The following is a 23,792-nucleotide window of genomic DNA, read 5'->3' as shown; positions in this document are numbered from 1 at the left end:
GCTATAGCCAGTGCCAGAGGAGAAGTCTAGGTATGTAGTACAGCAAGTCCGTGAGCTAGCGCTACCGTGTGCTAGTGCTAACAGTCCCTTGCTAAAGACTCTGACGTCATCTCTGCTGCAGACAGGTCAAGATACAGCAGCTTGCATAAGGTACCTCACCAAATAACCAACCGGGCTTCAAATAGCAAGTTTTTAGGAAGTCTGAAAAGAACTGTATATCAGAAACCAAGTTTAAACAGGCAGCTCTCAATGTTGAATTACAAAATGATTATAACATGAAACTGACTTAAAAAAAAATGAAAATCCAAAATACTGACTCACCCTCAGTGCTGTATGTCTGGTTTGCCATTGACTTTGCCTATTACCTGTGTAGGTATCTGTGGCTGACTGATGCAACAGTCTAAACTCATGGATGTTGGATTTTGGATTTTGCAGTGAATTGTCTGTTAAAAACTCCTCTAGCGCAATGTTTTATCTGTGCGGCTGATGTCTTGAAAGATTGTGAAGTAACTTTTATTCCAATTTACTTTTCTTCAGTATAATGCTCTACCTTTATGCAATTTAAATGTTACAATATTTACTGTTTTCCCACTTTCTCCTCTGTTTGCTTTTGGGATTCCACATACTGCTGCTTTGCTTTAACTGAAAACACTGCAGCTTGGTCAACATTGTTGAGTCATGGTGGGGAGATCCAATGGATGACCAGCCCTGAGAGCTTGGTTCTGGAGTCTGGATTTCTCCAGCCCTTGAGTTATTTAGATGAAAACATTTTTCATAGCTATCTCAAAGGAAAGGCTTGGCTAGCTTAAGACAGGTTTGATGGAGAAATTAGAGTGAAATCGCATGTCCCTATTAGCCATGAAGTCAAATGAGGCTATTGGTTTGCTTTGGGGGCAAACCTGTCTGTTACAATGCTTGAGTCCAAGTTTAAAATTGTGAGCAACCGTAATGTCACAGCTTTAAAGGGCAAAATTAGGTTTGACTACTGTCTGTGTTCATCCGCTGGTTTTTGTTGCACCATAGCCACCTTCTCCTTCTTTGAAAAACAGTTTATTTACTTGTTGTAGTGCAAAATCATCATGGAAAACCTCAGGTGGAGCAGTAATATTAATCACTCACACAAAAAGACTGCAAACCTCTTGAAGAAGCAGTATGCTTTCAAAGAAGAGACCTTTCAAAAGCACTCATCTGTGGCAGTACTCATAGGTCTTGAGGGAATACCAAACCTTTTTTTGAAACTACCTTTTGCAATAAACAAACTAAAACTTTGTTCTGACCTGGTGGGACATTACCAGTATATGTAATACCATAAGAAGGGTAACTTGTTTATGGTAGTAATTAAGATATTTTCTTGAATATGGATGTAACCATGTACATCCAGATATTGCAAATATACTTTAGAAAGTGTAATTTGAAGCATGTAGTTCTGCTCAATAAAAAGTAAAAAGGTATCTTCTTGTCTGGCAAATTTAGCAGTTCCTTTAGTCTTTTACATGATAGGTACAAAGGTGGCCATTCTGGATTATTATCTCTCCAGCAATGTTTTGTTGTCAAACAGATCTTCAAGGCATGATGCAAGAGTGGCATAAACATGACTTCTCTCCCTTCCCTAGACTGTACTCTCAGCTTCCAACTGCTCCTGTCTCAGGAGTTTCCTGAGTCACGTGGGGGTTCTACGTTTTCAGCAACTCTCAGTGGATTGCTCTTCCATGCATTTATCTAGCATCCTTCTGCCATCCACAGCATGTTGTGGCAGGAGATGGCCAGCTTTCCTGCATTCTGTGTCAAAAACCACATCCTTCTGTTTTTTATTGGCCTATTCCTCTTATTTAAAACCTCTTAATATTTGTTTTGAAAGAGAGCAAACTGTCAGGTGCCTATGCATTCACTGCCATGCCTCTTCTGGTTTTACAGGCCTGTCATATCCCGCTTCATCCACCTGTTTTCCAAGTTAAGGCAAGCAAGTGATTTTTTTCTTCTATGTGCCCATGCACGTGCATGGCAGCGGTGTGCTCACAAAGGGGGGTATAATAGATTTTGAAATCTTGATCCTTCTTGAGAAATATACTAGGAAATGGCTAGGGTTTTGGGCAGTTTTTTTAAACATCAATTTTCATTGTTACTCTTGAGTATCTGTTCCCTACTTGCTTTTCATTTTCCTCCTTTGCCTTTTTTTTCCCCCCTTTGCCTTTTTTTCCCCCCTTTGCCTTTTTTTCCCCCCTTTGCCTTTTTTTCCCCCCTTTGCCTTTTTTTCCCCCCTTTGCCTTTTTTTCCCCCCTTTGCCTTTTTTTCCCCCCTTTGCCTTTTTTTCCCCCCTTTGCCTTTTTTTCCCCCCTTTGCCTTTTTTTCCCCCCTTTGCCTTTTTTTCCCCCCTTTGCCTTTTTTTCCCCCCTTTGCCTTTTTTTCCCCCCTTTGCCTTTTTTTCCCCCCTTTGCCTTTTTTTCCCCCCTTTGCCTTTTTTTCCCCCCTTTGCCTTTTTTTCCCCCCTTTGCCTTTTTTTCCCCCCTTTGCCTTTTTTTCCCCCCTTTGCCTTTTTTTCCCCCCTTTGCCTTTTTTTCCCCCCTTTGCCTTTTTTTCCCCCCTTTGCCTTTTTTTCCCCCCTTTGCCTTTTTTTCCCCCCTTTGCCTTTTTTTCCCCCCTTTGCCTTTTTTTCCCCCCTTTGCCTTTTTTTCCCCCCTTTGCCTTTTTTTCCCCCCTTTGCCTTTTTTTCCCCCCTTTGCCTTTTTTTCCCCCCTTTGCCTTTTTTTCCCCCCTTTGCCTTTTTTTCCCCCCTTTGCCTTTTTTTCCCCCCTTTGCCTTTTTTCCCCCCTTTGCCTTTTTTTCCCCCCTTTGCCTTTTTTTCCCCCCTTTGCCTTTTTTTCCCCCCTTTGCCTTTTTTTCCCCCCTTTGCCTTTTTTTCCCCCCTTTGCCTTTTTTTCCCCCCTTTGCCTTTTTTTCCCCCCTTTGCCTTTTTTTCCCCCCTTTGCCTTTTTTTCCCCCCTTTGCCTTTTTTTCCCCCCTTTGCCTTTTTTTCCCCCCTTTGCCTTTTTTTTCCCCCCCTCTCTCCCTGCCCCTTGTCAAATGCATCAGGGTTTCCCTCTTGACAGTGTTTGCAGACTTTGGATAGAGGTCAGATTGTTGCTGAGACCTTTTGCAGAATGGACCCCATTGCAGGCATTATGTATGCCTAAATAAAGACCCCATTAAAACCTCTTAATTAAAGGGATTTGTTGCTGGGAGAAGTGGGTATATTTTTAACAAAACCAAAACAAAATAAATTTAATGGCTAAGAGGGCTAACATTTTTTTCCTGGTAGCCTATTAGAGGACATAATAATTTATGAATATATGCTTAAGTTATGATTGTGAATAAAACTTCAGTGTAAAACCTCTAAGCATGGTGAAGATAATGCTGCTTATGAACACACGTAAGCATCAGACTGTGAACTGTGGAAGTGAGTGGTCCTGCTGAAGGCCCAGCAGGGCCATCTCAAGTAGGTTTTTTTCCAGCCTGCATCACTATAATGGCCAGGTGTGGAGAGGGTCACGTTTGACAGGCAGAGTCAGTTCTCCGTGATAAGCCATGTTAAGATAGAAGAGCTGCTCTTTCTATATAATGCAGAGAGATACTTTTGGGGGCAGTAATCCACAGCAGTTTTAAGAAATGATATAAAGATGGTAGGCTGGCAGTACATTAACTCCTGACTGGAAGCAGGAAGATCTCCAACCAGACAAGACTATGACAGATTCTGGTGGAGTAAGATTGCACTTTAGATAGACATGCTGTTGTAGGCCTTCATTTTCTTTTAAGCACCTGGAAAAGTTTACATTGATCATATCACATGTAGGTTGTCTATGAACCACTTTTTTTTTTTTTTCCCTTTCTGTCTAATTTTAGGCCATGCTTTGGCAAGGAAAAAGAGCAGAAAATAGAATCAGGGTTTACTGAAAGCTTTGCTGTCATGAATGGGACACTGTAGTCACTTAACCGTTTTCCCATTTAAAACATAAGGTTGACAGAAAAAATCATGAAGCTGTAAGACTGAACTATTTAATACCATCATTCACTTTGGAGTTTCTAAGGGAGTAAAGGAATTGACCAGCACTGGTTTTTACGTTTCTCAGAGAAGCATCCTATATTTAGAGAGAGAGTGATCACAAGGGTGTAGATTTTGACTGGCTTCTAATTGCAGCAGGAAGTCCTATGAAAGCTCATCTGATTCCGAGGATGGGACAACGGCCTGAAATATGTGACAGAGTCCTTCCGTGGGATCTATCTTCCCAGTTATGCCAAAAAAGAATGAGTTTCTAGACATACTCAGCTACAATCTAGTATGAAACAGTCCAGTTTTACATTTTCACTTATAGCTGGGTATGTGGACAGAAGCACTGTACCGAACCAGGAACTCCCCTACAGGTAGATGAAATGCTTTCTGGAATTCATTGCAGTAGCAAGGCATCTCTTTGGACCTTTTGTTTCCTTAAAAGAAGTCATTACATTTCTATAGGAAGCACAATTAATCTCTCTGAGAATAGGAAAGTTCTAGATGTGTCAGCCCGGTTAATTTTTTTGATAGCACTGGGCAGGCTGACATTCAGGTATGTGGTAAAATACAAATTATATTTCTGAATAGTGGCGTAGGAATAAGAAACCTCTCTATGATGAAACCAATTTGAATTTGCGCAAGTCAAAAAGATATGGAGAAAGGAAATATATCCATATCAGGCTACTGATGGTAGAGTCCATCTTCCCCCAGTCGTTAGTAGATTTGTACATGTTAATCTAAACCAGCAGGCTGTATAAATTAATAAAAAAACCCCCATATTTGGATTTAATGTAAACTCAAAGAGGCAAGACTGAGCATATAGAATGAATAGCATTTTTTTCTCAGTACACTAATGGTGTTGCATGTTAGTTTTTCAGTTTTCTGCTGTAGCTCTTACTTGGTTGTAATTACCAGAAACGTTTTACTCTTCCATTTTACATGTGGGTTTTATGCATCATTTTTATTACAGTTGGTAATCAGATCTGTCTGTGGGGAACGAAAGGCTGGTGAAAACCTTAAGGGCTGAGACAGAGCTGCGTTAATCAGTGAGCGTGACTGTACCTGAACCCATGTGGGTGTTGGGGGGCACAGTCAAGGCATCTCAGCCTGTGCAACTCCATAATTCAGGGCAAATACAGACATGAGAAAAACTGCTGCTGTGCCTCAGCTGCTCACTGTTAACTGGCAATAATGGCTCTTAGTTTGTCTTCCCAGGATATGTGTGCTAGAGAAGTGCATATATCCTAAGTCGTGAGGGCATATCTCATAGCGATTGCTTGTTTTTCAGCAGCCTTCCTACTCCAAGCTGTCTGCCTGCCTTTGTCAGACATATTTACTATGTCTGTGTTGGCTTCTGTGAATAGATTTTATAAAAAAACAAGGAATCCCTCTGCTTATCTACCTGGTAAATTTGTTCTCTTTCTTGCCTATCTGTTTGAAAATTAATACCAAGAAGCAATAGTGTAAAACTAATCTAGCTTGAATAGATGCAAAGAGAGCAGGCTGTCTTAGTCTGAAGCATAATATTATTAAGTGAATGTGGTTAATTGTTGTTTTTTTTTTTTAGTAGTTTGCTAACACAGGATTCCCAAAATCAACTCTAGAGAAAACTGATGCAATGAACAAGTGCTGGTTATGCCTTGAGATTCTGATTGTGTATTAAGGTTTCTAAGAGTAAATGAGATAATCCATTTCTTCAGAAGCTAATCTGAGCAAATACTTGATACAAATCAATTTCAGTAGCCACAGGCTTCATCATGACAGGCAGTTGTAGAATATTTATAAACTGTTTGGATTATGCGTGGCTGACTGGCATCATGAAGTCCAGATACAATGTAAGGATATGTAAGAACAGCTCTATCAGTGTAAAAATACATCTTCATTCTTAGTTATTTCTGAATCAAGTTACAGATAGTTAGATCAAGGTAGCATCCTTTTTTTAAATTAGTAAAACTCCATGTGCTTTGGTATTGAGAACCAGATTTTGCAGGGCTGACAGTGGACTGGTCCCTGGATGAACATGCTGGGTGGCAAAACCAATCATAATTTACAGCAACTAACTCAAACCTTTGCTGAGATTTTTACCCATCAGTATGTGTGTCAAGTCAGTAATTTTAATTGAACTGAATTTTATTTCTGAGAAAGGTATGTTTAAACAATCAAATGATAATTCAGGAATTCTCCCCATGTACCTGTTAATTAAAACAGCCTTTCTGCTCTTTGAATAGAACAGTTTAAACCTTTCTCTTGGCATTATTACTATGCAATTTGAAATGTTTTAAGTATCACATAAATATAACATTCCTTTGTTTGGAAGTTTAGCAAAATGATCATTAAATGTCAGTGCTTTGTGCCAAAAACTTTTTTTTTTTTTTTCTTCACTGAGTATTAGTTGAGAATGCCAGTTATTTTCCAACTCTAGTATGGTCTCTGCTTCATTTTGGGAGAATTTAACTGTTGTGTTTCTAGTTGGTGTCATCATTATCAAAACAGAATTTATTTATTTTTTTTAAATGTTCGAAGGGGTAGCAGTTACTAGACAACTAGTAGCAGTTGTTTTAAGATAAAACAAGCACAACATTTTGAGGAGGAAAAGGATCACACGGCCTTGCTGCCTTTGGTTTTGTATTACCTGGTATCCAAAACCCATGAAGCATTACTTTGGGAGAGGAGAGATTAGTAGTGAAGACATGAGGACATGATCTGCTGAGAATGCTTAGTACCTGTAAGGTCCGAAAAAGGTAATCCACTGAAAGGAATAAAGTGGCAGCCTGCAATTCTTCTATAAAGTGACACCTTACTATTGACCACTTTGGCTTTTTAGTGTACCATCATTTTTTGAGATAGCTAATGTTCATTCTTCATGTTCCTTGAAGAAAGCAACAGAATAAGGGGGAAAATGCTTTTTTTTTTTTCTGTGATTGCTATCATAAAGGAAGATAATTGAATATTTTTTTCATTTCATTCCATCTGGCCTTGTTTCCAAATGAACTAATAGCATAATAGGCAAAGCAAAATTAGAATTTTCTGAAATGATTGTTTTACTTAAAAGGGAGGTTAGTGCGTAGTATAATGTAATCAACTTTATCCTTCTGAAAGACAAAGAGTGAAGAAATGAACAATTATATTTTTATGATAATGCTAATCTTCTGTTTAACTGCCAAGTGATTCCTGTTAGGATTGCCTTCAGATTACTTTCCTTTACCGTATTTGCTTTTCTTTGCATAAGTTACTGCATTTGCCTAATATTAGAGGAAAGAAGTAAATAGAGTAGTATATCTTTCTGCTTTGAAACTGAAATACAAGGACTAGCTTAAACTAAGTGCTCAGGGTTCCACAGCTCCCCTGTTATGCAGGAACACCATGTATGAAATACTGGGCATTGAACAGATGTAAATGAACGTGGGAGCTTATACATTGCAAGCTTTGAATTTGAAGTACTGAGGAACTACAGCTTAAAACCAAAGCCTAACTCTTGGCTGAATTTCTTTTTGAGCAGCAGTGGCTGAGCAAACTAAGCAATAAATTGTTTCATTTGCACAAAGCAAACCCAATAGTGCATACATTCATTTTATCTAATCTGCTGTGATTCCTACAGTCTTTGCTATGGCTTCAATACTAACCCTTTCCAAGTGAACGACCTGCTTGACTGTTCAACTACATTATAAATTGCTTTGTAATATCACAATCACATTTTGCTCATAAAGTTTAACTAGATCTGATAAAATTATGATCTACTGCTTTAATATTCATAAATATATCTAGCTGGCTAACTTCCCTTTCACCTCCAGAATAACTTACTATGAATGAAAGCACCCAAAGAAGGCAAGGACTGCTGTATGCTATTCCTTTACCTTCTTTTTCATGGTTTAAGGGTGGCTGTACCATGTCTTTATTGATTCATAGCTACTATTAAACACACTTTTTCACCAAAAAAAAAAAAAATTTTAGCGAAGTCTGTCATGGGCCACCAAGTCACTTTTTTTCCCCACTACATAAACAGAAAACCTCTCCAAGTAATAGATGTTGATTTTATGTCTAGCAAGTGCTGAACCATGACAAATTAGTGCTTGGCTTCCACTTGAGTGTGAGAATCATATAAAACTACTATTAATTTTATTCCTTTTTGATTTGTGAGAGCAGATGGTCGGTTTGAACAAACAAATGCTTCTTAAAGAGTACTCCTGTTGGAAAGAATAAAACATAAAAACTAAAATATTGTCCTGGGAAATAGTTTAGCTCTAGGTTATGCAGTGAAATATTAAATGCAAACTTTAGTTATTATGTTTTGCTTTTCACTTTTTACATTCTCTAAATCGGTTCCAGGTCTAATAATTTCCTCTGCTGAAGAAAGCAAGTTCGATCATTTTTTTGAGTAGTAGTATACAAATTGCTGTCTCAAGAACTGTTTGTTTAAGGTGTACCTTCAAAGCCCTTGAGATTGATTTTTGCCACTTCCTAACATTGTAAATGTACTGTGTTTAATTTAATCTCTTAATCTGGATAGTAATCTAAGCATGCAGCTTCATTTGCAAACATGAAAAAAGGATCAGAACTCATTCTGAATTTGTTTTCCAAAGCATGTAGATATAGCATTCTTTGCATGCAGAATGCATGTTGGAAGTTTACCTTGACTACATCACTTTTCTCTGGCTTCACTTTGTTTTATGTGTTTAGATATTGCTGTCTTTTTTTTCTTCTCTTCTCTTCTCTTCTCTTCTCTTCTCTTCTCTTCTCTTCTCTTCTCTTCTCTTCTCTTCTCTAAATAATTTAGCTCCTTTGAACTTCATTTAAAAGCTGTTGCATGTAGCTGCCTCTGCAAAGTAAGTTTTTGAGTCAATATCACTGAAGGAGAAAATTCTGGAAAAAATTTTTGAACTGTTTTGGGTCAAGCACCAAATATTTCTAAGTACAGTACTTTGAAAATATTCACATATATTTGTAACCTCAGTGGTATTAACAGTTACTTTTGGGCTTGTTTTGGATGGAGAAATCAACTTGCTGATGTGTCTTGAAGACTCTTGGTAGCCCAATTGTTTATAAACCTGAGTACTGAAAAAGCTTACTCAAAATGTGCATTTGGGTTTCTGCTCAGAAGGGGTTGTCATGTTGTGCAGGTTGCCACTTTCAATATGCTAAAAACAGAGTTAAAATTTGATTCAAGTAAATAAAATCTCATTCTAAAATTAAAATCTGATTACAATAAACTGCATAGGAAATCTAAGGAAGGAAATTACTGGTAAATAACAGGTAACTACTAATCCATTTTATCCAAGTATTTTCCTATTTTCAGTCAGTAAATTGATCTAGCCTGCAATTTAAAGGGCTCTGAAGAAAGATTTTGATTTCTTTGCTTAGCAGATGACCAGGAAAAAAAAAAATAATTGAAAAATTAGGTTGTATTGATAACTTTTATCACTGAAATTTCCATTCTCTATCATATTTAATTGCTGAGACTTAGCACTAGTTCACAAACTTTTTTTGGTTATGGATTTTAAACTTTGTGTTAAGTGGCCTTCGAGCTGTCTTGCATCTTAATACTTTTGTGTAGTTACTATGCTTTACCTCACATCTGTTGCATGTATAAAATTCTGTGGAAATTTAGAGTAAGTTTTTGTAGATATAACTTTATTTGAAGTATTTTTTGAAAGAGTAAGGTAATTCTTCAGTATACCTAGCAGAGTGTGGTTTTCTACCCTTGCCCTTTGCCACTTCTCAGATATATTTCTTGACGTTTGACTGTTGACTGGATCGCTTTGTTTTTTTCTTAAATAGGGACAGTAATCTGCTTTTATTTATCTGAAATATTGTGTCTTACGAAGTCTTTTATCAGTTCCTATGGAAAGCAGTTTGCAATACCAATGCTAAAAGTACTGTAAGATATAGTTGAAAATGAATGTGCCGACATATGGCAGCCTGTTACGGAAAAGCTGTAAAAATTGAGTTTATTTACATCAGAATTATAGAACAATACTACAATTTCTTGGATGTTCCAGTTTCCACTGTTGCATAGTCAACCCAGAGTGATAATTTCAGCATAGGAAACTTTGAAATTATTTTTCCATCACTTGTATTGACAAATTTTTCACTGATGTATGAGTTCAAAACAGAGCACAGAGAGGGAGCATTTTTTATGTAAAACATATACACTTAAAGCAAGTATTATAAAAAACTGTGTGAAAAAAATGTTAAATGGTAAAAAGTTAATTATATAGTTTTTTCCAGTCTATGCTTAGCACAGCAATGTTCAAGTTTCAGATACTTAAAGTTATGTGGTTTTGTCCAAAAAAAGAAAGAAAAAGGATGTGCGTTTAGTATCTTGTTTCTTTTAAGTTTTGTTTTAGGAAAATTAAATATGAGGCCTCTTTTACTCAGGTAGTACAAATTAAGTATACATGCTCTTAAACAAAAATCAAAACATAAAGGCCAACTTCATTAGTTGTGATTTTGCTTCTGTTTTCTCAAATGTCCTTTTAGAAAGGTGTCCTTTTCCAGTTGACTGAATAGTTGCTATTTTGTACCTTTCTTCTAATATTCATACTCTTCTAATAGACTCATCATATGAAGTAACACAGGCATGCTTAGCTTTCTCTAGATAGCGTTCTGCACTGTAAATAGGAAAATAACCTGTGCCTGAAAATGAACTGCTAAGTTTTTTTCTTGGTGGCCAGAGAGAGTAGGCTTTGCTGTCTGAACATAGTATCTTCTGCTGGTAGTAGTGGTGGCTGTATATGTATTTTAAATTAAACTCAGATTAATTTCTTTCAAATATATTTACACTGGTTCTATTTAACCTATGGTTTCATTGGCCCAAGCCCATAGTTATGAAAAAAAATGTAGTAGGAATGAAGTTCTGCAGCTTTGGTAGGAATCAGTTTCTTCTGTGTCAAAATACATTCTGCGTTTTTCATTTCACTAGAGGCAAAAATTGTGTGAATGATAATGTGGGAGATGATGCCATCTACCATATTGCATATTGACTTATTTCCAGGCTTTCAAGCACTGATGTTCTTTCTACAGGCAGACCTTTCAGCATGTAATGTAGGATTCTCTCTTGAAAACTATCCTTGCCATACAATTAGGATTACAGGATGTTTTCTACAACAGTAGTGTGGGTAAGCAGATCTTTGCAAGAGCCTTTGTGCACAGTGACACTGCTGTTCTTTATCTTCTCTCATCATTATGGAATTTCAATGTGATTATATTAGGAAATTTGATTTAGCTTAGAGAATTATTTTTCAAAACAGTATTCCAACTTTGTAAGAGAAAAATGAGAGTGCTTGTAATGAATACTGAATATAAGTTAATAAAATTTCATTAAAGTTCAGGAATACTTTGAGGTATTTCATCATTGAAGTTCTTTTGGTTTCCTCAGTACTAATGCTCCTCAGTACTGAAATAACCATTTCTACTATGAAAACATTAGTTTAATGATGACATCTTCTTCTCTCTCAATGTTGAGCTAGAGCTGAAATAGCTTATTAGAGATACCTTCATTTGATATCTTCAAACTGAAGGTATTTCATGGAAGAAAAAAATTATTGTAAAACAACATTTAAGTAAAAGGAAGAATGGGTTGCTAGATGTATTACATACTTGTAATGTTTTGTGATTCCACTGTTAGTCCCAGGACTCCTGTAGTTAATTTCTTTTAAATGTGATTACTTTTCCTAGTGCCTGTACTTGTGCTCATCTTTTGGTTAAAAAGCATTAGAACTTCATGCAGAGCATCTTGGAAATATCTGTAGGTAGCCACTGGTTGGGAATTACATGGAACACTAACTGGAAAGCAAAACAATTTAAGTAAATAAAGATATGTGTCACAAATTAAGCCCCCCCCCCCCCCCCCCCCCCCCCCCCGCTTTTTTTAAAAACTTCCAAGTAAATACTTTTTGGTCCTAAATATTTCCAGGGTAATTGTGCTAAGCACTTATCCATAATTGTAATACATATTTTAAAAAGCAAATTAATTCCCAACCTGGTATATTTTCTTTGGTAGGAAAGGCCAAACAATTCATTTTAGCCCTTAGGACATACCCATTTCACAATTCCTAACTTTGTGTTTGACACGAAAATGTGTTTTTTGTAAAAACTTGGCATTCATTACCCAAGCAGGAAGCTTTTATTTTTTACTTGGTTTTATTGTTACTTCACAATCCGAAAGCCATGTGTCAGCCCATCTTTTTTCTGAGGTAGCGCCTTCTGTGACACTGTGCTATGTAACCTCTGAGCAGGAGCTGGTATTTTTTACTTGACAGACACATGGGGGTCCTAATTTCCAGATGAAGTTCTTAAATGCTAGCATAATGGATGTCAAGGATTTTGCAAACCTATGTTTGGGAGGAGTTCCTGCCAATCCCATAGTGCAGAGCTGCCACACCTTTGCCCTGCATGTGTATTAGTGTACTGTAGGTTTTCCTTCCCCCTGCCCCCCCTCCTCCCCAGTCATAGAGCAGTGTGAAAACTGAGTAGATGAAAGCAGTTTACTTCACTGGAAGTTTTCACTGGTTATTAAACTTTTTTTTTTTTTTTTTTTGCTTGGTAACTTTTGCAGTGTCAAGCCTTTTAAATTCTTTGTTACCTGCGAGTCTTGCCATCTGCATGTGTACAGTCACCTCCCAGCACAGCTGTATCAGCAAGCTGCTGTAAAATGACACCTGAAAAGTCCAGTTCTCATTGCTAAGAGAAAGAAGAAAGGGAGTAAACATGTTGCTCAGAATTACAAGCTGACCTGAGTACTGGCAGTCTGTCCCTGAGATTAGATAGGTCATAATTTCCCATGCAAAGGAACTGAGGCCCTATAAAATGTCAGGATGGCAGTTTATTTAGCATAGAGCTGCCTATCATCCTGTTACTGCATGAAAAAGAGAGATTTCAAACCTCTGTTCTTGTTTTGAAATTGTTTACGTGCTGAAAATCCAGGTAGGTGAGTTAAAGCCAGTTCTAACAGATTTACAAATATGTCTTCTAGAGAATGCCAGTAGGCCCAGTGAAACTTAGGGGAATTTAGATGTTCAGGTGACATGAGAGCTTTTTTTACTTAAGGGTGCATTTTTTTTTAAATAAAATGAATCATTAATTTGGTATGTTTTTAAAGGGTAGCAGTTTTTTATAAAATGGTTTTTCATTTTAACATAGAATAGTCTGTTATTGTACTCAGTGCAAAGTATGCTATTTAGTACATTTAAACTTAATGCAGCAGAAATTTCTTTTCATGAGATTTACTTATCTCTGCAAAAATAGAAAAATTTAGTTTTAAATTTGAAGTTTTTTTATTTTGCACTATTGTGTCTTGCTTTTATTCTTGTTTTTTATCAATGCAGTCATCAATCATGTTTAATCTGGTAATCCCTCACACTTTAAATCCTGCATCTCTCATCAGCTAATTGTTGCTAATACCTAAATATTTGAAGATCCCAGTTTAAGTGCTGGGAATGTTAAACAATGGATCTTTGGGGGATTGCATTTTACTCAAGTTTTTTATTTGGCTACATGGACAAACAGCTGGTGCTCTGTGGAATGCAGACTGAACAGAGAAACCTGCTTAGTATTTGTAGAGTTTTTATTTTAATGCATGTATGTAAAGTCTTTCACACTTTTGAGCTTGTATCTGAGGTAGAGGTACACACATTACATACAAAACAGTATTTCTGGTATATAGAGGATTGATAGAAGTACAATGATAATGGCAAGGGAATGGTGGTATGGTATTTCACTGACATGTTTCAAACCTTAATTCAGATGTTTTGAATTATGACCTGTGAAACCAGATGAGACGGAGAGACTGTGTATTGATACTATTAGCATTTAACATAAAGAACATGTAGTAGTCTAATCATAGAGGTATAATATTTTGCTGCTTTGGAACAGATTAGGACACTGTATCTCTTACTACCTTCTGAGGAAAATACTGTGTCTGTGACCAAGTATACTGTTGTATAAGTCTATTTTTTAATTATTCTTTTCTGGAAAAGTTACTGGGCATTTTGGAGCTCAGCACTTCTCTGCTAGTAACATTTACTGTAATCAGGCTCTGGTTTTGATCAGTTGACAGTGTTCATTTGGACCCATCTCAAGAAGATCAGTAAGTAAATTTTATCCTGTGTGATTTGTCTAAGCATCTGTTAGAGCAGTTGAATGTCTTCCACTGTGCTGAGTATGCTTTGGACTTAAGAGTGAAATCCCTAACTAGTATGTGTTTTACCTAGTAATTTACCGTTGCTAGGAGTAATTGTGTGGCTATATGCTGGAATAAAATACATACTTTATCACCTTTTACTTTATAAAACTCATATAAGAGTTATCTGTGTTCACATGTACAGTTCAGGGAGATGTGTGGAGATATTTTTTAATGCTCATGTATTACAAATATTTAATTCAAAAATTGTTCTTAAGCATTAAAAGACCTTTGGTAACAGTAGAAATATTCTCAGAAACTCCTATGAAGGCTACTTTGATTAGATGAAATAATTGTTACTCAGGTTACTTAGAAGCTACAGAAAACCCCTGCCCGAGACTTTAGTATAAGTATGATTTTTCTGAGAACAATTTTGTTTGACTACCTTTCTGAACTGGCTGTTCCTTTATGACTACTCTTTTTTCATGGGCCACACATTAAACCATTTCTACCTTCCTGGCAAATGACTGCAGAAGTAATCTTTACCAAATTTATCTTGTCTCTTAAATTGTTGTTTGGCTATTTATCTGTTACTTCTGGTTCTGGAGTAGGGTTTTGTAGTTGTTTCTTAAGTGCTGTACATACTGTATATTGAAAAGGCTAGCTATGTGCTTGTTTTATGTAACCATAAGGGGCCTGCCTGTATGCATCTGGAGGCTATATTTTTCTTCACTGCAAACCATAACCTTGAGATCTGAGTTATGGTCATTTCCTTAGGAGGATTAACAGTCTGCATTTCAGGAACATTGTTTTATTCTTTTTGATAAGATTCTTTTTGATAAGATTCTTTTTGATAAGATTCTTTTTCATAAGATTTGATAAGTCTCTTTGATAAGATTCATCCAGCCACAGGAAAGCAAATACTAACAGGTTGACATATGTTTATATTCTCTGGGGGCCAGGGTATAAAAGATAATTCTTACTGTAAATTCTTTTACTCTTGTTTGGGGAGGAGTGAGGGGCATCTATCGCTTTGCCCTTTGAGTCCAAATGTTAAGTGTTTTGTTTTCAGGTTACAGTGTTTTTGGTTAAGCTTACAACCCCAAATCCTTTTTAGTTTTTTTGCCAGTTTACATGGATCTATATTATTGTATTCCAAATGGATTTATGTTATTGTATTTGCATGTTACCGCATACAGTCACCCTTTAAAGTCCCTTAAGGAATTTGTAATAATTTCTTCTTATACCTACAATTTTTTGAGTTCTTCAGCCTCTTGATTGCCCCTGAAAAACAGTTCACTTTCATAGTATAGCTGTATTTCTTGGCTAAGGTGTAAATTTGCACAACACTCTCTATCTCGGTATTAATTTTAGCATTCACATAATAAATACAAGTGTTCCATGAGGGCTTTCAGCTATTAAAATCAAGCTTAAGAGGGATTCAGAATCAGTAGCTGATTTTTGGCTCCTGCTTAGGTTCTTAGCATTAAACTCTTGTTCTGTTTCTTAGTTTTGCCCTACAAGATGCTGGCTTCTTTGAGGTTTGGCAATGGTTGTATGTTCAAAGCCTAAGCCTGAATTTAGAAGTTTGAACATAACACGCGTTGGATGACTATGTGTTTGGCATTAGCAGCTGTGGAGAATGCTGTAAGTGTAAAGGGCCACTTAAGCTTGAAGGAAGGATGTTAAGTGTTAACTAAATGTGTACAAATGTTACATAATTTGACACTTTAATTTAGTGATCAAACTTGCCACTGTGGCAGTACCTGTTGGGATGTAAATCTAAAATGATCTGTAAAATGGTGAGGGATATTATGGTCATAAGTGGTTGCAGATGGTTGGACAGGCATGCACCAGCATGTGGCTCTGGCCCCTTACAGAAACCAGAGTCATTGTCAAGGAATTGCAATGGCATGTTACTGTGTCTAACGTGAGACTCACTGCAAAAGCTCTGGTTTTGATGCCTACGTGCCCATAGAGTTTCACTGAAGGACTGCATGGCATTATTCAGTGAAGACTATCTGGGAATTGGTTGCATCTAGTAAGTGATACCATTCTGGATTTGATATGCTGCATTACTGTTTGGGACTTGGTTCATTAGGTGCAGTGATGTGGTCCTCTGGGGCTGGGAGAATATTCTGGTCTCAAATCAGAGATTTTGGAGGTAGAGACAGGAGGTCAGAGAATTGTGTTCCTTGGAGTCAAATTTATCTTTTTTTTAACAGCTCACTGAAAACAGCAAAACTAGGAAGGATAGGGTTTTCACCAGCCTACATTAATTCACAATTTCTTTCCCTTGCTATGCTATAGAATTTTGCTAAGGCGTAGGTCTGGTTCAGACACTTTTCCTAGGTAACCTCACAGAAATGAAGGCATGACAAAAAAAGCACTTGCATATGTACAATTGTATGTATTGTTTGTATGCATACACATACATAGACACACACCTCAAACAATGGGTGCTGGTCTTGGGGGCTTCTCACTTTAAAGCTGTATATTTAGATCCAATGTGATTAACTTTAGCAATGTCCTACACTTTCAAGCAGTGGTTGGAGAGCTTGCTTGTGTATAGCAAGTAAGTTGCCACGTTGAAACCACAAACAGGCATGGGCTGCTTCTCTGTGTTCTGACGCCAAAGCTTCAAGTTCAGTAAGGAGATTACTAGGTTTCTTGTGTGGTAGCAACCTCAGGTCTGGAAATCATGCCTGTGTAGTGTCTGAATGGCAGGTTATTAGCTGAGGCATGGTGGCATTCAAAAATGACTCTGCTACTTCTGAATACTAAGGGTACTAAGTCCAAACTGTTCCAGTGTGTGCATTTGTTGGATGGAGTCTCTGCTGTCTTGGTATGTTCTCACCAGGTTCAATTACCTGTAGCAACAACAACTTGCTAACTGAAGAAATAGGAATCTTTGAAGCACCTATGGATAGATTAAGGGGCTGCTACAGATGAAATAGCATGAATACCATCATCTACTTTTCTTGGCTATTTAAAAATAACTTGGAAATAATTGCCCTATATTTCTTCACCCTTGTAAATGGCTAGCAAAATTTTTTAATTCTTGATGGGAAAATATAAAACTAGAAACTTTTATTGCTGTTTGTTAAAAATCAGGAAAAAATACTCGTTTTGAAAGCAGATTTTGCTAGGATTTATTATTGCTGGTTTCTAAAGCTTCCTGTAACTTAATGCAGATACCATGCTCATCAGCTTGTTCTCACAATGGAAGATTGCCATGGTGTACAAAGCTCATAGCTGTAAATAATGGCTGTCATCCTATGATGTTAGAGTTTGAAGCTATGTAAGGTAACTTTCAGAGCTTACTTTTATCTATATTAATGTGGTGTGAGTATGGATTTATCCCCATTCACCTCTTCTTCCGCAATAATATTTCAAAAAGAAAGCTGTGGGGCTGCTGATTCAGGGAGGACAAAAAAAGTGGAGGATGAGGAGAGTCTTTATAATTGGCAGTTAAGATTAGTATGTGGGGTTTGGTTGATTGATTGGTTTTGACTAGCCACAAAGTTTGTTTCTGGCAATGTGTAATCTTACTGGCAGACTCCAAAATCCCTACCTGCTATCTTTTCTGATATAAAGTCAGTAGTTTTAGCCTTTTTTGACCAGCAGTAACTAAATAATACTGTCAATCAAAAAAAAAATCTGTAGGAGAATAATAGATCTGTAATGTGTGGTCCAAAAATCTACACTAAATTTGGGTGGTATGCAGAACTGGATGTGCAGGAGCTGTGCTTTGATCCCACTCAGCCTCTTAGGAGACTCTTTCCATTTAGTCACCACTCCTTCTCTAGTTAAGATCCTTTTCTGTCTATCTCCCAGAGCTGTGCAGGACTGATGGAGTTCAGGTTGTTCTCTTGTCCTCTTTGTGACCCAAATAGCTTTTTCAAGATCAATATTATTTTGGCTCAATGGAAGTTTTATACAAGGTGCCCCTGCCTCTGGGGACAGGGTTTCAATCAACTTCTAGATTCTCCCTACCACACTGCTATGTTATTTTGGGCTGTGTTTTTATCCACCCAGTCATAGAATCACAGAGTCATGGAGGTTGGAAGGGACCTCTGGAGATTGTATTGTCCACATGCCTGCTCAAAGCAGGGTCACCTAAGGCAAGCTACTCACTACTGTGTCCAGTTGGGTTTTGAATATCCTCCAAAGATAGAGACAACCTCCCAGGACAGACTGGTTGAGTGTTCAGTCACCTTCACATTAAAAAAAGTTTTTTCTAATGTTTAAACAGAATTTCTTGCATTCTAATCTATCATCCTGTCATTGGGCACCACTAGAAGAGTCTAGCTCCATCTTCTTTACTCTCACCATCAGATATTTATGCACACTGATAAGACATACCCCTGAGACTACTCTTCCCTCTAGGAAACAGTCCCAACTTTCTCAGCCTCTCCTCATATGAGAGATGCTTCATCTTAGGGGCCCTTCACTGGACTCACTCCAGTAGGTCTATATCTCTGTTATAATGGAGAGCCCAGACCTGGATCCAGCACTCCGTATATATCTCACCAGTGGTGATTAGAGTGGAAGAATCTCCTCCCTCAACCTGCTGACCACATTCCACCTAATGCAGGTCAGGAAGCTGTTGGCTCATGTTCAACTCGGTGTCCACCAAGACCTCCAGGGTATTTTCTGTCATATTACTTTCCAGCTGGTCAGCACCCAGCAGGTACTGATGCCTGGGCTTGTTCTTTCCCAAGTGCAGAACTTTGCATTTCCCTTTGTTGAAATGCATGAGGTTCCTGTTGGCCTGGTTCTCCAGCCTGTTGAGGCATCTCTGAATGGCAGCACAGCCATCTATTGCATCAGGTTTTCCACTACTTTCCAAATTGTAGATCTCTCAAAGATATTGTTGTCCCATAAGCGGGGTTCAGTACCCACTGTGCAGTAAGCTGATCATACACACAGAGCCAAGATATTTATTTATTTCATGTCTGTGCAGAGATGGGTGCCAGGTGATGACTCCACAAAGCCGGCACCCCACACCAAAGAACTACAATGTATTTATTCTGTTACATGGTTAGTAAAAACCCACCTAAATTTACATTCTTTGGTTAGTAGTCACTCTCTCAACTACTATTGGCCAGTTATATTTAAATTAGCCTGGCTTGCTATGTAAATTATCACGCATGCTCCTTGCAGGTGGTGGTGAGGGGCAAGTTCTTCCAGCCTGGAATTGAGTTGGAAGTCGTGATCTTGCCCTGCCACCTTTACCTTTCCCCCTGTTCATGCTGCTTTGGCGATTGTCTGGCCTTCGGGGCCTTCTTGGCCAGGATGTTTCCCTAGTTCCCTCTTCAAGGGCATAGTCATTAGCAAAGTCTGCATCGTTTATACAAAGTAATCAGGCTTGCATAGCGAAGCTATCGAGTTATGGTCCTTCTTAAAGGACAGTGCATCATGTTTAACCCTGAATTGCACCACAGCTACACTGTAACTCAAACATATGACTACAATATAAGCCACTCATGTTTAGCAGACAGAGCTTATTTCAGGTAAACCTCAACAGGCATGAGTTCTGTGCCATCTGGTTCAATGCTGGCGAATGTAATAATTTAGAGACACTTTTCCCTTTTCTTCAAGTTCTACCCTTCTTGCAGTCACCAGTGCCAAACATACTTCTGAAGAGTAATCTGGTAATGCTTAGTAAATGACTTTATCACAAATACATGGCATCGTACTGGTCTTAAAAAGTTACGAATGCCATCATGCAGATGAATTGTAGCAAGGAAACTGCCAAATGCTGAGTTTTAAAGTAAGAGCTGTAAGAAATGTATTATACAAATACAAACATGTCTTCTCCTCTCTAGAAAACTTTAATTCACTGGTAGAAACTCATCCACAGTTGTCATACCCATTTAAGCCAGAATTAGCAACTACCCCCCAAATGCAATGAGCTATGATTTTAAGCTTTTCATATAATAAGGAAGGTAAATCCCTCAGTCATGTTGCCTCAAGCCTTCAAAAGACTGATAAATAAATAAGAAGGTGGTGATAGTTTAAAGAAAAAAACTAAAACATGGGAAGTGTGATATGTTTGCTATTCAAGGACTGTTTAGATTATGTGTACTCAAGGTAAAGCTTATGCAGTTAAAGATTCTGCTTATAATAGAGGATGCTTAAGACGTGTTTGGATAATAGTCAAGGCACCAGATAACAGACATTTCAGAGTCACAGACTTGCTAATTAAGGACATATAACCTCCTTCATCATTGAGAAAGGAGGGGTTGGCAAGAGAAACAAAGACCTTGGTGTCCTCAGATGATGCATGACCGTAAAAGGACAAAAGGAGTAGGAGTATTCTTCCCCAAATGACCACCAAAAAACACCAGAGACCCCCACACAGGTGTAGAGGACTCTGGGATGATAGCTTAAGAGAACAACATATGAATATACAATAGTTAGGTGGAATTAATGTATTAGGTGTGGTGTTTTAACTGTAGCGTGCAGGTATGAACTGAAAAACTCAGTAGGTGTGCTTGATATGTGGAATCTTCCACCTTGCACCCTGCGCAGAATAAAGCAATGTCTCTTCTCTAAACATACTTTTTGTATTTTGGGACTTACTTTCTGATCAGGTAAGTACATGGGCTAGAGTTTGGGCCCTATACTAGGGAACTTCACGATACTATAGCATAAAACTGACAGGCACATACACACGAGTTCTACTGAAATTTTTTTTTTATATCATCAGCTGACTGCTTGTGTAAGTTCATGTCCTGTTGGCACAGGCAATGAGTGTTAGCTTTCTGAATACTGGGTCTTCTTCCTTGAGTTAGAGGGGAAAGGACCAGAGAAAAGTCAGCCACTTAAAGTCCCTTTGGGCTATAACTACCTAGAAATAGCAGCAAGCCTCCAAGGAGTCACCAGCAGGGCAGCCTAGAGTCGATGAGATGTTCCTTCATTATATATATATATGCCCTTCATGTTTAAAAAGGAAGTGTATTGATAATTTCTTAGACAACTGGGAAATTTTCCATGAACAGTAAAATGGAGGCTTACAATGGGGAGATGTGTGGGGGGAAAAAAAAAAAAAAGGCAACGTTTTGCAAGTTTTTAGTCCAAAATGCAGCAAATAATTTCCAGCTATATTGCTTTCTAAGGAACCTTCAGAAGCAAGGCAATAGTCTCTACATTTTTATCTTTTCCATTCAAAGAACAAAAATGTTACTGTTTTTTCACTTGGTTTTAAAGTTAGGATAACATTCAGCATAATTGTCTATAGTTAGATTACTTTTTGTTGATTTGTTTTCCTGTTCTGCTTTGAAGTTGAAGTTCAATATTGTGTGTGATCAGGAAACATCTTGCTCTGCCACAGCCGCCCTTTTCATAATAAACTTCTCCCCTGAAAATAAGATGTTGCTATAGTTCTTTAAGTAGTTCTTGTGTCCTGGAACAGGAAAGGCGATCAGGCATATTTAACCTTTGGTTATGTAAGTAGAGTCGCAGCATATCTTCTTATGGGATACTGTGATATGTTGGGCGGAACACAGAGTTTGAAAAATAGAACTGAAATGACAGATATAAGCCCACAATATTAAAGCTCCCTCACCAAGTGGATTTCTTAGCTCAAAGCACAATATTATGTTATTCAATGACAGGAGGAAAACTCCTGTTTGAATTGTCAAAGAGTTAGACCCAGTCCATCAGCAGATCAAACTGGTTTTTTATGGGTTTCTAGAATTTATTCTGTTTCAGTTGGACTCTGGCACAACCTAGGCAAAACAGATTTTTATTTATCTTTTTTTTTTAGAAAAGTTTATTTTACAAAATATTCTATCAAAAACTCTAAAGCCTTTTTAAAAATCCAATTAGATAATCCCCATCACAACTGATTAACAATTTACTTAGCATCCCTGGTGATAGCAGATGACACTTGAGTATGGTTAACTTCTCCAAAACTTCCCATGTTCTTTGGCAAATTTGCAATGTAGGGAATTTCCTACTCTTCTTAGTTTACACTTTTGTAAGATACATGCTCTTAACATATGCTGCTGCCAAGTACCATGCAGGAGATGCCGAGTTCAAAGAGTTTGATGATGCTATAGACTTATGGAGTTGCTGCATGCTTTCTACTTCCTCAACAGCAGAGAAGCCCTAAAGAATTTGGAGATATTTTGGCCCTAGGATGTGAAGTAAGAGGAGAGCATGGCTGGAATGGGATTTTGTCCTTGGTGGTGTATAGAAAACAAAACTGGAAGTTAAGACTGAAAGAGTGAAATTCAGGTGGCGTTTGCATTTGTCATTCAAAGACTGTGTTGCAGTTGCAGTATAATTTAATGATTCAAAGCTATGGGAGATAAAAAAATGACTAAGACAACTGTGGAATGGCCTTTCAGAAAGTTATTTCACAGCCAATAGTGTTTGTCTGCTTTGTATAAGGTGGCAAAGTTAGAAGAAATGTGTTGAGAACAATTTTGTATTTTAAAGATGATTTGGTTTCAGATTCACATTTTGGATGGCAAATTCATTGTTTATCAGCAACTTGATAAGAAAGCTAAAAAAGGTCTTTGGCTTTTGTAAATACTTAAGTACTGTCCTCCTGAAATGTGATTTTGTGTCTTTTCTCGGAGTCATATATAACCACCCATAACAGAGTCCTGCATTCCCTGCATGGGGCCGTGATGGCAGTTGGAATTGGGATTCTCTCTTTTTGGAAGTGAAAGGAAACATAACAGGAGGCAACAGCAAACTAGCCTCCTTGTGTTCAGCAGCACAAAGTGCTAATATAAGGTCCAACTAATTAAGGACAATATCAGAAAATATTTTAGAAAAACAATTTGCAATTTGTGTATTTGAGCAATATATTATTGGATCATACAGGGTGGGAGACTACTTGTGATTTAGAGGGAAGTCATGAGTAATTCATGGTAGTTTGTTTGGTTTTTTTTAAAGTTATTTCAGGCAAGTGTCTAAGTCTCCTATAAAGTCAAGAGAACTTAGGTTGCTAAATTGCTCAGATCTTTCAGAAGAAATTAGGCTCCATCCTCCATGGGGGGAAAAAAAGAAAGTAATCCTGGTAGTTAGACTGTTAAATTCTGGAGGGAAACTTCTCCTATTTTAATCAAATACTTACTATATCAACCTATATATGCTTATAAGATGACCCAGCAAAACTTCTGTGTAGTTCTGAGGAAGTCTTGATAGATGAGTGTTTAGACTAGGCCGCAAATTGATCTTCTGACAAAGTTCAAAGTGTGTGAATGCTGACTGCTGCTGATCTCCCACTGCTTTTTGTCTCATGAGTAACTTGGGGTTTTGGTTTTGTCCCATGTATCACAGGGCTTGTCCAGATAGTGCCACAGCTTCCTTGGGTTTGTGCCAAATACACATGCAAAAGGCCAATGTCACTGGAGTAGTTTGTATTTCACTGGCAGTGTGTGTACCAGAGCTGAGATCCCTTGAGGAAATACTTCTTACAGTCAGAGTTGGTGTAACTTTTATTCTAAGAGAATAAGGATGCCTTCTGGATGTGAAGTTTTTAATGTCCTTACATAGTGAGGCAGAAGTGCATTATGGCTTCTGATTTCAGATCTGGTTTCCAGATTCTCTCCTGTCTTCAAAGCTGATTTAATTAATGCGGCGAATGTAAGCAGTGAACATGACAAGCAAGTATCTTGATTGCGTTTC

The 23,792-nt window shown here is 37.7% G+C and overlaps 1 protein-coding gene across 1 annotated transcript in view; it reads left to right on the top strand.

The window, feature by feature from the left end:
* The window catches only part of LOC142026980 (guanine nucleotide-binding protein subunit alpha-14), a 91,328-nt gene that overhangs the window by 1,020 nt on the left and 66,516 nt on the right, over positions 1–23,792 (top strand). The window lies entirely within an intron of this gene.

This window comes from Buteo buteo, chromosome Z, assembly GCF_964188355.1.
Source record: "Buteo buteo chromosome Z, bButBut1.hap1.1, whole genome shotgun sequence".
NCBI classification, from domain to species: Eukaryota; Metazoa; Chordata; class Aves; order Accipitriformes; family Accipitridae; genus Buteo; species Buteo buteo.
The sequence above is the reverse complement of the archived record's forward strand: the minus strand, read 5'-3'. Positions and strand labels throughout refer to the sequence as shown.